This window comes from Schistocerca nitens, chromosome 3 (assembly GCF_023898315.1).
Source record: "Schistocerca nitens isolate TAMUIC-IGC-003100 chromosome 3, iqSchNite1.1, whole genome shotgun sequence".
In the NCBI taxonomy this organism is placed as follows: domain Eukaryota; kingdom Metazoa; phylum Arthropoda; class Insecta; order Orthoptera; family Acrididae; genus Schistocerca; species Schistocerca nitens.
The window spans coordinates 781,579,805-781,595,132 of NC_064616.1; positions in this window are offsets into that span (position 1 = coordinate 781,579,805).

The window sequence follows — 15,328 nt, forward strand, 5'->3', positions numbered from 1 at the left end:
CCATAATAAAAAGAGCGTTTACGGCGAGACATAGAGGCAGTCATCTTACATTCGCTCAATACACGAACAGAATAGGACAGAAAGTCCCTAATAATCGTACGGGGTAAGCTCCACCATGCACTGAACAGTGAACTGCAGCGTATATAGATGGTGTTTCAAAGTCTTTGCATCAAATGTCTAGATGTGATAGGTTACTTTATGGGAAACAATTTTTGCTAAAGACAAAATGTTCGCTAATTCTTCCCAGAGACTCTAGGAATCCTTTAGTATTAGCCGGCCCTGGGACGACGAGATTTCAAGGAGCTATCAGGGTGTGCTAACCAGTTGTTCTGCACACTACCGAGTCCAGTAAATTGATAGACTAATTTTTAACAAGAAAACCTTAAGAATCAGTGTCTGTAGGCGAAAAAAGGTATTTCAGAAGCGAATCGGGAAATTTAATTTTTCTGGGCCTACCCCCAATCACTCGGAGCAGATGACAGGATTTTAGGCAACACACAAGGCATACCCACACTACAGAGTACCTGTGCACTGCCGCTTCTCAAGCGTATAACCAGTTCAAAAGGACGCCTGCCGTCAGCGAACATTTTGTCTCTAACAAATGTTGTTCCAAATTACTTTATCTGTGACCCCTAGATACTTGGTAGAAAGGCTTTGCAACAACCTATGTGTAGATATAGAACCTTGATATCTGAGATTACCGTTCTAAGCCCTGTCTATACATCCTCATGCTGATTTTCCTAAATCACTACCAACAACTGATGAAAAGACATTTCTTGTTCCCCCTATCAGATCTGAGTAAGTGCTGTGACTGTTATCGGCTCGCCGGCCGCTGTGGCCGAGCGGTGCTAGGCGCTTTAGTCTGGAACCGCGCTGCTGCTACGGTCGCAGGTTCGAATCCTGCCTCAAGCATAGATGTGTGTGATGTCCTTAGGTTAGCTAGGTTTAAGTACTCCTAAGTCTAGGGGACTGATGACCTCAGATGTTGAGTCCCATAGTGCTCAGAGCCATTTGTTATGGGCTCGCGGTAAACACGGCCCTAGAGACAAAGGAGAATCTGTAATTCCATCTTGTATAAATGGAAGAACGGGACAATGGCTGGTCGATGACTCGCAGGAAACAGATGATATCCAACAGCCGCAAATTTATGTAGTAATTTTATTACGCTGCCAGTTTCAGTGCCCCATGGACACCATCATCAAGCCCATATACACGAAACGAGATAAGCCATATATAGTCGTTTGTGCTTACTAAGAACCATTATATCAAACTGGCTTCTGCAGATATCTTCACAATAGACGTAGACACTTCACACAGAAGTTCGACAGTTGTCGTTAGATGTCTGAAGTGTCCACGTCTGTTGTGAAGATATCTACGGAAACCAGTTTGTTATAGTGGTTCCTTTACTAAGCACAAATGACTGGATGGCTTATCTTGTTCCGTGTAGGACGCCTGAAGATGGTGGAAATGAGACGCCTAAACTAGTAGCGTGATAAAATTATTCCATAAATTTAAAGCTGTTGGATATCTGTTATCACAAAGACAAAGGAGAATGGGCTAAGCACTGCATTATTCTTTTTTCCAAAAAGTTGTTTGCTCTTCTACAGACGAGCCCTAGCGCGGAGCACCTATAAGATGCCCTACGAATTTCATATCCCTCCACTACTGGTGTTACGTACTTTCTTCTTCGCAAGTCCGGATATGATAGAGCAACTTCAGTCAGTTCCACTATCTGCCATTTGGACGATTACTCTTAGCAAATTTACAAATGTGATGCGGCTCCGGTAAAAATTGGCAGTTGATCAATGTGAGCTCGTCTGACTCAAACACGCTCCTCAGTGCCAGGGAGAGTCAGTGAATGTGTCATTCCTATTGTTGAAACTTCGAAAAAAAAAAAAAAAGAAGCATAGAAGCCAGCGGTGGAACTTAAAGAACAAATATTTTCCTTGTGGTGCAGCTAATAATCACTATCGTGCATCAATACCTTAACACTTCTCAGAGATTGATGTATTATAAGGAGATTATACCGAGCGAGGTGTCACAGTGGTTAAAACCATAAATTCGCAACGGGGTTTCCAGGATTGTGCCTTTGAAAGGGCAGGGCTGAAATTCTTCTCTGTTACTCCCCATCCGAGTTTGTACTCCGTCTTTCATGATCTCGTGATCGACGGCACGTTAAAACCCAATTCTCCTTCCTTCTCTTTCTTATCTAGGAATATTTGGATTTATGTCCTCATCCGACTATACATTTTCCGTGGTTTTCTAAATCATCTAAGGCGAATACCAGGACTATTCATTGAAAAGGTCCTGTCGATTTTCTGCCCCAAACTTCTTCAGTCTGAGATTTTGCTCTGTCTATAATGCGCTAGACAGGACATTAAATCCCATTCCTCATTTCTTTCTTCTTTCACAAGTGTTTCTGTACTAACATCCTAGACTTCATTTTTCTCTTGTCGCCCTCAGAGAGTCACCTTGTGGCTGGCCGCTCATGGAACGAACTGACAAAATGGTGGCCCCTTCATCTGAAGAGAAAAACGGGATACCGATAAATAAAGCAAGTGTACACAGCTGTTAAGAGGAGGACTACTTGGCGCTCAATATCATATTACGAATGATCTTGACAATGAGTCCACCCATACGCATAAGGGAATAGGAGAGCGTCAAGCACCCAAAATAAATTTCTCCGAAATACTCATAGAAGAATGTTAACACCATCTAAAAAGTATATCAAGTCCTTCTATGATACGAGTAATGCATCCTTTCTGATAGATTGGGTACAACTGACTCTCAGTAGGGCTCTCTATCCACTAGAAATCTATAATCTAACATTTAGAATAGGCTGTAGAACAGTAGAACAGGGCTTGGAGTAGATACCTTCAACTACCATAGACTGCCATTCCGATCCTGATGCTTTACGGAAGAATATTAAAATTACATCAGTTTCCTAAAGCAACTCAAATCACAATGATAACTGAAACAAGGCTACATCTGGGATGATTCCTTTGGAAAGGACACACCTGAATTCCTTCTCCATCCTCTTTGAACTGAAGGTTGTATTCTGTCTCTACCGACCTGACAATCGTCAGGACATTAAGCCTCAAGCTTCCTCCATTTGCGTCCTCTCTTTTCCGAGTTCGATTTCCCCGTAGGGATTTTGCTGCTGATGAACACTATTTTCACCTCTAGCTATCCGTGATGTAGCAACAAAAAAAAACCCAAGTTATACCATGATCAGTAATTCGGCTGGAACAGTGAGGACTCTCCACGTATTTGGCTGTGTGTGCCTGTTCACAGGTTGAAGGAAGCCAACAGAATACCAGCTGAAACAGGACAACGCTTGGTAAAGCATTCCAGTGTTGAAATTGACCTCTGGGTTGATGACCACTTTTTCTCTAGGACTGAACGATCTCACTGCCCACCTCTTGGCCAGGTAAGTTGATGGCCGTGTTTGGTCATCTGATAGGGTATAAAGTGCTGCTACACCATGTAATCAGGTAAACGATTTGAAAGGAAAGATACTCTGCTTTTGGGCGCCATTACAAATTTAAGATAAGATGAGAGGAGCTGAAGCATACCGTTCACCAGTTGTTCGGGATCAACATGATGAGGCATGAGGTTTTTTGTTTTAACTTCTAATCTTGTTCTTGTAGATCCTCCGGGCTCCACACTTTCGTGAGACGTCTCATTTCTCGTTCACTTGATATCGCTTTTGTCTCTGAATATAGTAAGTGAGGTGTTGACGCGAGAAATTCCAGAACTTGTATCTTTCATTGCCATGTCTCATTAATAGACTCATTTGGGACCCTTCTTCGAGCTGTACCATCACCAGTCACAGCTTTGTTTTACACATGACGTCTCACAGTGGCCAACAGTGGAGGATGTTGACGTGTGGTCACTTGATCACCTTGAAGGTCTAGTGGTTCCCAAGTTGGCTCCTTGCAAGGACTTGTATGAACACCAGCCTTTCGTGTACGGGGAAGCATCAGAAGACCACTTTCCACCATTGCGGCGACATATAGAACTCACAGCTTTATGTCTCTGTCCCTCACAAAGGCCAGTGATCTGTGGTCCGTATGGCTGGACTGTTATCACAGGAAGCTGTCATGCTTCGTACTTAATTCAAGGTGACAGCAATCACATACGACAGTGCTTGTCCCTTTCTTCTATCTACATTACCAACCTACGGATGGAATTTTTATGTTCTGCAGCCAGAGTCAGACAGCTAAGAAACCCAGTCCGTCCAAAACTAGACGGTTCAAAATCGGTGATCAAATATATCAACCTCTGTGTTTCGTTGGAACTACGTTGGAACACGGCCCCTGAAGAAGCAGCGAAGTTTGACTCTTGCCCAACGCCGAGCGGTACTATGTCACGAGATCTTCCACAGTCCTTCTGACGCCATCACCAAGCTGTCCGGTATGTCGAACACCATCTTTGTAATAGTGAAGATATTTCTTGTCTCCAGAAAAGCTTTATGCGTAAATGGATTACATAAAAAGACGGAGTTTTTTTTCTTGCACAATTTCTAAATAAGCTTATAATTGTCTAGTCATTTTTCAGTTCTCTTTCAATTCTTGAACACTCGCTACACAGACTGGTCTGTACGTAACCTTTCTTTCACACGGATCTGAGTTACATTCCTGACTGTGTAATTAATAGCCTCTTTATTTGTAATCATTGACTTCTTAGCGCTTCGCCTGAAATACTTCTTTGTTGCCGTTTTCTCTTCCAAGTGCCTATTAACGGCTACAGCTGTAGGTGCAACGCTCTATCTATGTTTTTAATAAACATTAGCCATAATCATTGACGTGGTCAATGCCATTAAATGTACTTTTTTTGTTTATTCGACATTTACATTCCCCTGATAGTGTAAGCTGCCAATGGTTATGTTGCAGATCTTAAGCAATTGATGTAAAATTATTAACGCGTATCAGTATATTTCTATTACAATAAAGCAATGATAATGAGACGTTTCACATGGTGTTGGTGACGCAACTTTCTTCTGGTCCTTTAGAAATGGAAGCGGTAACGATTTTTGGTAACGCTAGTTGTTACGGCTTGGTAAGCATATGGAATTGGAGACAATATTACAGGAAAGATTTTGGGTGAGAGTGTAGGAAAGAACTAATGGATTGGATGAACGTGTTGGAAGGCTGGTGGGATTGTAGTTAGACCGCGAAAGGATTCGTTGGAGCCTTCATTTGGACAAAAAGGGAAGGGTGGGTTCGGTTTATTGGTATAATAATGGGGAAATGCAATCCGTCTACGAAGGAGATTGGTTGCAAATCACCCGTGCAACGCAGCCTAGAATATCTCTCAAGTGTATGGAACCCATTCCAAATAAGAGTAACAGGGTCTACTGAACGTATACAGAGAAGGGCAGCTCGAATGGTCACAGGTTTGTTTGATCCGTTGGAGAGTGTCACAGAGATGCTGAAAAAACTGAACTTCAGACTCTTGAGGACAGATGTAAAGTATCCCGAAATACCCTACTTGTAAAGTTTCAAGAACTTGGAGTGACGATCCTAGGAATATACCATAATCTCCTACGCACCAGTCCCGTAGGGATCGTGAGGACAAGATTACAGTAATTATAGCAAGCACGGAGGCGTTTAAACAGTAATTCTTCCTGCGCCCCATACGTGAATGGAATGGGTAAAAAAACCCTAATAATTGGTACAGGGGAATGTACCCTCTGCCGTGCACTTCACAGTGGTTTGAAGAGTATAGATGTAGATGCAGGAGTAGTTAACAGTAAGAGCTATGGGATGATTTCATAGCCTTGTAGGTGGAGGTGATTAAATTTACGCTCTGAAAGCATGAACACTATTTGGCGATGGAGGTGAAGTGACCATTGTTTGTACTCAAGGATGGAAGTGTATATCAGGCGAAGGTTGTCTAGGTGTTTTAGGGGCTCTGATAACTTGGTGTATTAGTACAATTTTAGCTTGGGAGGAGGATGTCGAATACGAAAAATAAAACGGAGTCCGTGGTATTCTAGAATATGGAGCAAGCGGTAAAACAAGGTAGGTTCGGAGTCCATAGACATTTTGAATAGATTCAAATGAGGATTGTGGACGCATAAAATTTCCTCTTCAATCCTCTTCATAACGCTACGCCAGCAGAGCTTCATTCCATTTTTCCTTGTTCTACTAATATTTATCCTACTGATGATTTAAAGATGTACGACTTTATTAGGGTATTTCAGCTCCAGACTCAGGCTCCATCGTCAGCATGCATCGACGTTAAGCTTGGTGCTGCAGGTCAGTGCTTAATTTCTAAAATTGTAGGTGCCGGAACGCACCTCTTCAACCGTTAACACCCCCTCCCCCGCTCCCGACCAGCAAAAAAGGTAACAAATTTCGAGGTTTGAAAAGGTTGGTTGGTTGGGTTGTTTGGGGGAAGAGACCAAACAGCGAGGTCATCGGTCTCATCAGATTAGGGAAGGAAGTCGGACGTGCCCTTTCAAAGGAACCATCCCAGCGTTTGCCTGGAGCGATTTAGGGAAATCACGGAAAACCTAAATCAGGATGACCGGACGCGGGATTGAACCGTCGTACCCCCGAATGCGAGTCCAGTGTGAGGTTTGAAAACCTGAGATAAAATTTATGTTGAGGAATATTTTTTTTTTTACAAAATACTGTATTGAAATTTGTTTGTTTTCAAACATAATTTCTCATAATCAAAAGAATAAAATCACAAGATTTAATATAAACAACATATGCTATCGTGTGTCCCTTTGCTCTCTAGTTCTGCTCGATAAATATCGGCAGAAGTCGGTAGTCTTCGCGACTACGACACCATGTTTTCAACTGCTGCTAGCCCCAACGCTCAAGCAATCGCAGTGGACCTTCTCGGTAAATGTTAATTAATAAGTCATTTAGCGAGAAATGGCGATAAAGGTATTCCTGGTCCATTGGGGTCACGTACACAATTCCGACTTCCCGCAGAGTTACGGGAAACAGAACGTGAGACGCGGAGTTAAATGTTCAGTAAATGCTTTAAATTTCATTTTTTTCTGCTCATTGAACTGTATTACAACTGGACTGATTGAAGTTCATATCGTATAGAATTCGTTGTGGACAATTCGATAGAAGAGGTGGCGGGGATTAATTACATTAAAATATTCACGGATAAGGTTGCCGATACGTTCCGATCACAACTTGGAAATGAAACTCAACTTATCTTGGGTACACACACACATGCGTAGCCCGACGCCTATGCCCATCCCATCACGTTGGTCGTCCACAGTCACTTTCACTGGTGCCGGCGCAGCGGAAAATTATATTTACGTTGCTATTTGATACATGTGTACTCTTTTAAATCTCCGGAGCCGAGTTGTTAAAGTGAGTTAAAAAAAAAATTCCCTGGGAGGAGCCGGAACGCCGCCCCGGCGCATTCCGGCCGAAATTAAGCCCTGCTGCAGGTACAAAGATGGATGACGGACGTGGTTTGTGGCGTAAAACCGCGAACTCCGTGGCGCGCGGACGCAGCGAGTCCTGCGCTGCGCCACCAGGTGGCAGCTCCTCCGCTTGCTTGGAACACCACTGCCTTTTCCCGCTATAAATTTGTAAATACGGAGTTTTTTAGTTATTCTTCCAATCCATATGTGGCATACAGCAAACCAGTGCTTAACAGGAATGGTTAAAACAGTCTTGGTTACAATTTTAATTTTTTTTTCAACTACGCGTTTTGCCTTATTTTAGGCATTTTCAGGTTATCTACATAAAAAACAGAGAACAAATTCATCTATTTAGGAATCGCGATGGCGTTGTGCAGACTTGGATAACCTAAAAGCATGTATAAACAGATCAAATACTGAAAGAGTAAATACCTTAATTTGGTATTTCTTAGAATGATCCTTTAGTCAGTGTAGCCAAAGGGCATCGTGGAATATGTCAGGCCAACATCGCCTTCGTTAAACTCAGTAAAAACTTTTCTAGATGGACGCAAGTGACACCAAGATCTGCATAACGCGTTCACAGGAGCGAGTAACAGGTACCTGAGCCTCCATCTTATTCTGTTACTCGCTCCTGTGAACAGGAACGCGTTATGCAGAGCTTGGTGTCACTTGCATCCATCTAGAAAAGTGTTTGTTGAGTTTAACGAAGGCGATGTTGGCCTGATATATTCGACATTGCCCTTTGGCTACACTGACTAAAGGATCATTATTTACTCTTTCAGTATTTTATCTATTTATACATGCTTTTAGGTTATCCAAGTCTGCACAACGCGATCGCGATTCTTAAATAGATGTATTTGTTCTCTGTTTTTTATGTAGATTACCTGAAGATGCCTAAAATAAGGCGAAACGCGTAGTTGAAAAAAAAATTAAAATTGTAACCAAGATTGTTTTTAACCATTACCATTTTGTAGTTATTTACTCCCAACTATGTGTCGTCTTTTTCTATTGAAAGATGCTTCCAACATATGAGTTTCTGTGAGCAACGTACTCATCTCTTCCACTTCTTGTGAATTATATCCATTATTAATGAAATTTAATAGGTATTCACGATATTACTGGAAACATTATGTAACATTTCTCACGTGGTAATCCCGTGGAGTGTTCCAAAAATTTGAACCGCTAACGTCTTACCGTCATTTCCTCCAGCGGCAATAATTTTATTTCCTAAAGAAAATATTTTTGCAAAGTTTGAAATAATATTTTACTTGAAATCTTCTCTTCATAAAGCTAGATTTGTGGAGATACTGAAATAGGTTTTCGTGAATTTCTTTGTAGCTCATAATATCAATTTTACTGCTACGTCTATCGTTGAGCTTGTATATTGGCTGTTGGAAGATACATTTCATTTCGACTGTTTTACTCTGAAACTGGTTCTTTGCCAACTTGTGCACTGCTCTAGTTTTTATTTCTTAAAAAAATTAAAAAAAGCTTGAAAGCGCCTCACTCTGTAGACTAGAGAGTGCCGACGGGATCACAATGTGTGTCACACGAGGCTATATCACTGTTACCGAATAACAGTTCCTCGATTTTTGTGGGTTTTTTCCCGTTGTGTCTTTCCAAAGATATAGACAAACAATACTGCGTAAAGACGTATCAGTTAGACAGGACTGACGAAGACCGATAGCGAGGTACGACGTAAGGGGTTTCCTCGTTCTTATCTTTCAAGTGGACAACTGAAAGCATAAACAGGAGGCTAGATTACGTTTGACAAAGATCTTTAGCTGCTAAGGAGTATTTTTAAATGTTATATTTTAATGTTATATTTTAATGTATCGTGTACTGGTGATGCTAACGTGACTCCTTTCCTAGGTGTCGTTGATAGTACATAATGTGGTGCAAAATTAAATCAGTGAAAACATACACACCATGAGATACTAGCAGTTGCAAATTTTCATCCAGCCAGGTTCCCAATTGGTACGTATTCGCAGGCAGGTGAACAATCTGTTGTGGCTTCAGGCTGGGGGAAGACTAACATCTGGAAGTGTTGTCTGCCAGACATGCGTAGATGAATCTGGACACAAAACTATGTCACCACCAGTCTGAAGATGTCTGGTTTTTGTTACAGGTGGGCGGCCATCCAGTCTCTCTAGGCCGAGACGTCTACTCTTCTGTCGCAGAAGGCGTCCAGTCGCTGTTCGACCACGCGTTTAGTAAGCCGCCAGTACCGTTTCCTTATAGCTACCTAGTGCCCAGATCATAATCGCAGTTCTTCATAAAAACGTTTCAATTACCTTAGGGTTTCTGTAACGTCCATCAGTCTAGCGCAGAGCTATAAGTAACACTTAAACATAAGTGAGTAAAGACAGAGTCTTTTGAATACACTTGATGCTCCGGATATTTACCTTTTAACGTCTGATAATGCAAGATAATTTTTGCCTATGTATTAAGTATTTTATTTAGAATAGATGAGTTACATATATCTTTCTCATAAAGTGGTTCACTAGTAATGGAGTTCCTACTCATTCTAGCACGCTTAATGAAAAATTACAATAAATCCATTTAACAAAATGACTTCTGCTGTAAGTCACGTGTTGTCGTCTCTGTTTTTCAGATACACCAACATGTTACTGATATATCAGTTGCAACGTAATGTCATCCCTTTGCACTCTTGCTCCGTATGTAGAGATTTTTTCATACACTCGTCAAGACCTAGTCCGTTTTCCACATGTAGTTCGCTATTTCCGATTCTGCATCTGCTATTAAGATCACTCCTCCTATCTCAGTCTGCATATCCATTACAACTTTCACTTCCTACATCAACTCATGCCACTGATGAAAGCTCTTTATCAATCTACATTGTTCCTTCCAGTATACTTGTATTACTTATACATTTTCCGCGTAACATTGATGTGCAAATAGGGTATCCACGCATAATCTACATAGACTAGAGTAAAAAAAGTGCTAAAATCGAACCTAGAATAAGATCCGAGCTGATCCTCCTCGTCTCCAAATTAAGTGCTAAACTCACTCCATTAACGTTGCAGATCAGGCAGAACCTCTCCAATTACTCTTCTTCTTAACTTCTTCCTAACGGCTTCTGTAAAGGTTTTAGCGTATTTATGATTCTCAGAAAGTATTTCGCAATACTTATTTTCGTTTTGAGTCTTCTAACCTACACTTCACGTGTTTCTGATAAGTTCATGCTTTTTAATTTTGCAATTCGTCACCGTTTATGAACAGACCTACTCCTTTTCTTTTTCTCCCTCGTATATTGGTTTTCGCACAGAGCTCTGCCTTTCTTCCCGGACATACAGAGAAAGCTTGTGAATACTGACTTAAACCACATCTGCAAGGAATGATTAATATATTATTTTCGAGACTTGGCGGTACTTAAAAGCTAAGGTTAGTATAAGTCTTAGTATGTATCTGTGTTAGGTTAAGAAGATACGTGTTATCACAATACGGCTGCCTAGCGGGGTAGCCGCGCGGTCTAGGGCGCATTGTCACGGTCCGCGCAGCTCCCCCCCGTCGGAGCTTCGAGTCCTCCCTCGGGCATGGGTGTGTGTGTGTTGTCCTTAGTGTAAGTTAGTTTAAGTTGGATAAATTAGTGTGTAAGCTTAGGGACCGATGACCTTAGCAGCTTGGCCCCATAAGATCTTACCACAAATTTCCAGTTTTCCAGTACGGTTCGATTGAACAGTGGCTCTACGTTCACAGAGTTGTATATACCGGACAAGAAAATTTCTCACCCCTCAGGAAAAATCACGCAAATACATCTAACATCGATAAAGGTTTCAATTCGACTTAATAAGTTTCTTCAGGAATATCATATCCTGCTGATGAAAAATTAGTCACCGTCAAGCTAATACTGTGTAACACCACCTCTAAGCCTGGATTGCGGTCTCAACTCATAGAGGAGAAGAGTCCACAAGTTTCTTCAGGTGTGCCACACCTACATAGGTGAAGCCATTCGTTGATGATTAGATTCTGAAGAGCTCCCAACTTGTGGGAATGCTGATTGCTACATTTTACCCGCTGATCCAAATAGTCAAACAGATTTTCTGTGGGATTAAGGTCTTATGATAGCGGACCGTTCGAGGTGCGATGAAGTGCCCGAGTGTTTGTCAGACCAGAAACGTATGTGTGAACACAGCAGTTGCCATCTTGGAAGATGGGAGTGTCCACAGAATACCCATTATGAAAATGTAGATGATACGGCAACACTTGTTTATCGAGAATTTAGAAGTAAACATTCTAGTTCATGTTAGCTATAACCCGAATGAGTTGGCATAATCCACGCTGCGGGGTTAAATGCTTCATTGGGCAGTGGGTGCATCATTTGAAATGAGGCCAAATTGTGACTCGTCGGACAACACCACACGCTTCTAGTCAGCTACAGTCCAGTGACTGCTCTATTTCGTCCACTGAAGACGTGCAGCTGAACGCAATGGCCTTTTTTGAGGTACCCAACTAAATACGTTCATTGCGTGCAATTCCCTTCACAGTGTTCGCTTGGGAACTAGTTGCGATGGACGTGCAGCAGAATTTCCTGTCGTGTTTGAAACCGATTGTCTTTGACGAGGCGTGACAGTCATCTCCGGTCTCTGTTGGTTAGGGTTTTTGTACGACTACTGCTCTTACGCCGTGTTACTTGGCTGCGAGTGGGAATCCTCTCCTTCTAGACACACTGGACAGTCCGCATTAACATCAACAAAGCGGCCAACTTCATTCGTGATTGTCGTGGGAACGTCCAAACACAATAACTTCTTTCCGTCATTCTGTCACGTCTCCACGGCGACCCATCCTACTGCAGTGATTCCATGCCACTGATTGGCACATGCGTATCACTGCGGCTGCCATGACTTTCTTCAGTGGTGGAGGGTACATGAGCACCTATTACTAGTTCTGTACTATCTACAGCGCTCCAAAGCGATCATAGCGCACTGCTGATGGGGTGACTAATACTTTTTTCTGGCGAACTAACTATAATTATTATTTTAAAATGAAGATTATACCATTTTTGTCCCTAGCAGTTGAATTTGACGACGTGGGAGTTGATACCCATCGGCTAAGGTGAGTGATACTTCCTACATGCAAGTAAGCCTGAAATACTAGACTAGATGATTAGATTTCCTGTAAATATGACTCCCTGTTGCATATATAATAAGTAGCATCTAGCGTTTGTTACATGGTCACACTATTCACATTGTACTATGAGGCCTTGGCGAAAAAGCTATGGAATCTTGAAAATGTAATCATTTTTCTTTTAACCAGTCTACTAGTATCACTTTAGCCTACGTTTGCTCGCTACAGAATAATTAACAATAACATGAAATGAGGTTAGTTTTTCACAGGCAAGGAAACTACGCCACACCTGATATAAGAACTCTGTTATGTCAGGGTTCAGAGTTTTTAAGCCACGCTATCATTTTGTGAAAAATTTCTAGAAACAGAAATATCCGCCGAACTATGTATATGGAGGAGCAACAGAATATTTGTGACTAGTGCTGTAGGATGCGGGATCTCTTACCAGCGTTTGGTATGGATGCAGTTAGCTTTCCCGGGATAACTACCGTTACTGCGTTTAGTGGGAAAAGACGTTGGCGGACGACTGTTTCAAATCCTGTTCCAATCAAGTGCACTTTCAACAGCTTTTTCTCCCCCAATTCATTGCTTGCCTCTGATCAGAAATCATCTGTAACGATTTGTTAATCGTCTTTCATAGTCGAAAGAAATATTGCATTTAGTCAATCTTTGTTTTATTCTTACACACACTTTTTTAATGTGCACGCTAAGTTTTTAGCGCACACTATATCAAATGTTATTTTTACCTGGTTACCTTTTATTGTTTGATCGTCTTGGCATAATCCATGGTCCTGAACTACACCCTGCACACGATGCGGGGTTAAATGCTTCATTGGGCAGTGGGTGCATCATTTGAAATGAGGCCACAGCTTATGCTCCGTCTTCAATGCCCAAGTTGCAACGAGTCGTTTAGCTCTAAACTTCCAGCCTTCTAATGGGTACTGCACACACAAATCGTCCAATCATTGTCAACAATTGCAAAAGCCTAGCGTGGCTACTCAGGTACGTAGGCAACTGATAGAACGGTTCCAGTGCAACAGTATTATTATTATTATTATTATTATTAGTAGTAGTAGTAGTACTAATAGTAATAGTAGCTGTTGTTTTGTTGTTGTTGATTATGGTGCTACTGTTAGTAGTGATACTAGATTCATGGTTACACTCACGTGAGTAGATCACCATGCAAAATTGACATGTAATATATATGAAGGCATATTCTCGGGTTTACCAATAACGTCAGTCTATTTGCAAGCACACGCAAAAAAGACACTAAGAAATTCAGGGACCTTTCGATATAAAGTTCTTCCCATAGAGGAAAATAGGTGTCCAACGTTTTGGACGTCTGTAACATGGTGTTAAGCTCATCCAAACGCAAATTATTTATAGAGTATTTCATGAATTAAAAATAAAATACAGTAAGAGACTCCACCCCGAATTGCAACCTTTCTCTTCCATTGTAGAAAACGGTTTAAGTGTTACAACAGATATATTTACTTATTTCCTTGAAATCGAGCTACACAATGAATATACGCAAAAAATTCTACGGCACAAATTGGTTAAGATAAAATTAGGTTGTCTGGCAATCACTTAGAATGAAAGGCTGGTGTTAGCAGACTAGTAGTATCGTCAAATTCGGTCCTACATTAATTACAGTTTTGTTTTCGTATCATAAAGTAGTGAATTAAAACTTTAGCAGTTCGTGTTCTGATTAATTATAAATATTTGAATGAAACTAATGCTCAAAATATTTACTCTGAATAATTAATTGTAAATACAAGTGATTTGCTATGTACCTTAACCTCATATAAAACTATGACTCGCAATTGTAATATTCGGGAGTTCGTCAAGTTTGAAAATAATTATGGCTTTAGCAGATACTATAATAAGTTACTGAGGGCTGTACTGATTGCTTTGTAAGAGCTAACGGTATATGCATACAGATTCATCGCCAAAGCAGCATCCTACGGTGCGAAGTGACGGTAGCGGTGACACAAGAAATTATGAGAGACTCCTGATGTTAGTATTGGAGTAACAATTATTTTTAAGCTATTTGTCTTAACATAACGAAGACATGAAAATCGCGGGAAAAGTTTCTGCTTTATCTTGGCCCAGTTTAGGTTGACCGAAGGCATAAACCCGCTGACCCAGACTGCATCTCGCTATCTTTCCTCCAGCCTCATATTGTAACTGGTAGTTATTCTTCTGGTCGATGACACAGAGGAAATTCCATAGTCGACGAATGGAGTGAGCAACTTTGTACCAGAAAAGTTGGAAAGTAAATGTTTCAGACGTAGGAAAGTTTAGGTGCACACTGCACACACTGGTGTGCTCAACATTGATACATATCAAAAATTTAATAAAAAAATCTATGATTACAGCAAGAAACATAATCCTTCGCATGATTTAACTCCGTATTGAGTTCCCATCGGAAAATACCCTCGATAATTTTAATCGACAATATCAACTCCATTTAATGGTTTAGCTATCATTGTACACCGTTTCCATAATAATTTGTTTTAGGAACAATAAATATACTGATAATATTGATACGTTAGCATCTCTGACAAAATAATATTTTTCTAATGGCGAAATTGTCATTCTGCAACTTCTCCGGGAATAATTTAATTTTTACTGCAGTTCAATAAAAAGCAGTGCTCTGTATGTCATACTTCATAAAGAGGGCATCATAGCCAACAGCAGGATCATGATTACGGCACCCAACAGTGCGTAGTAATTATAACCAAATGAGGTACAAATTCACTTTCGAGATTCAAAGTACACTGGTGTCCAAAATTAAAGCAAAGAAACGCTATTTCCCCGTCCTGCGTTTATTTCAGG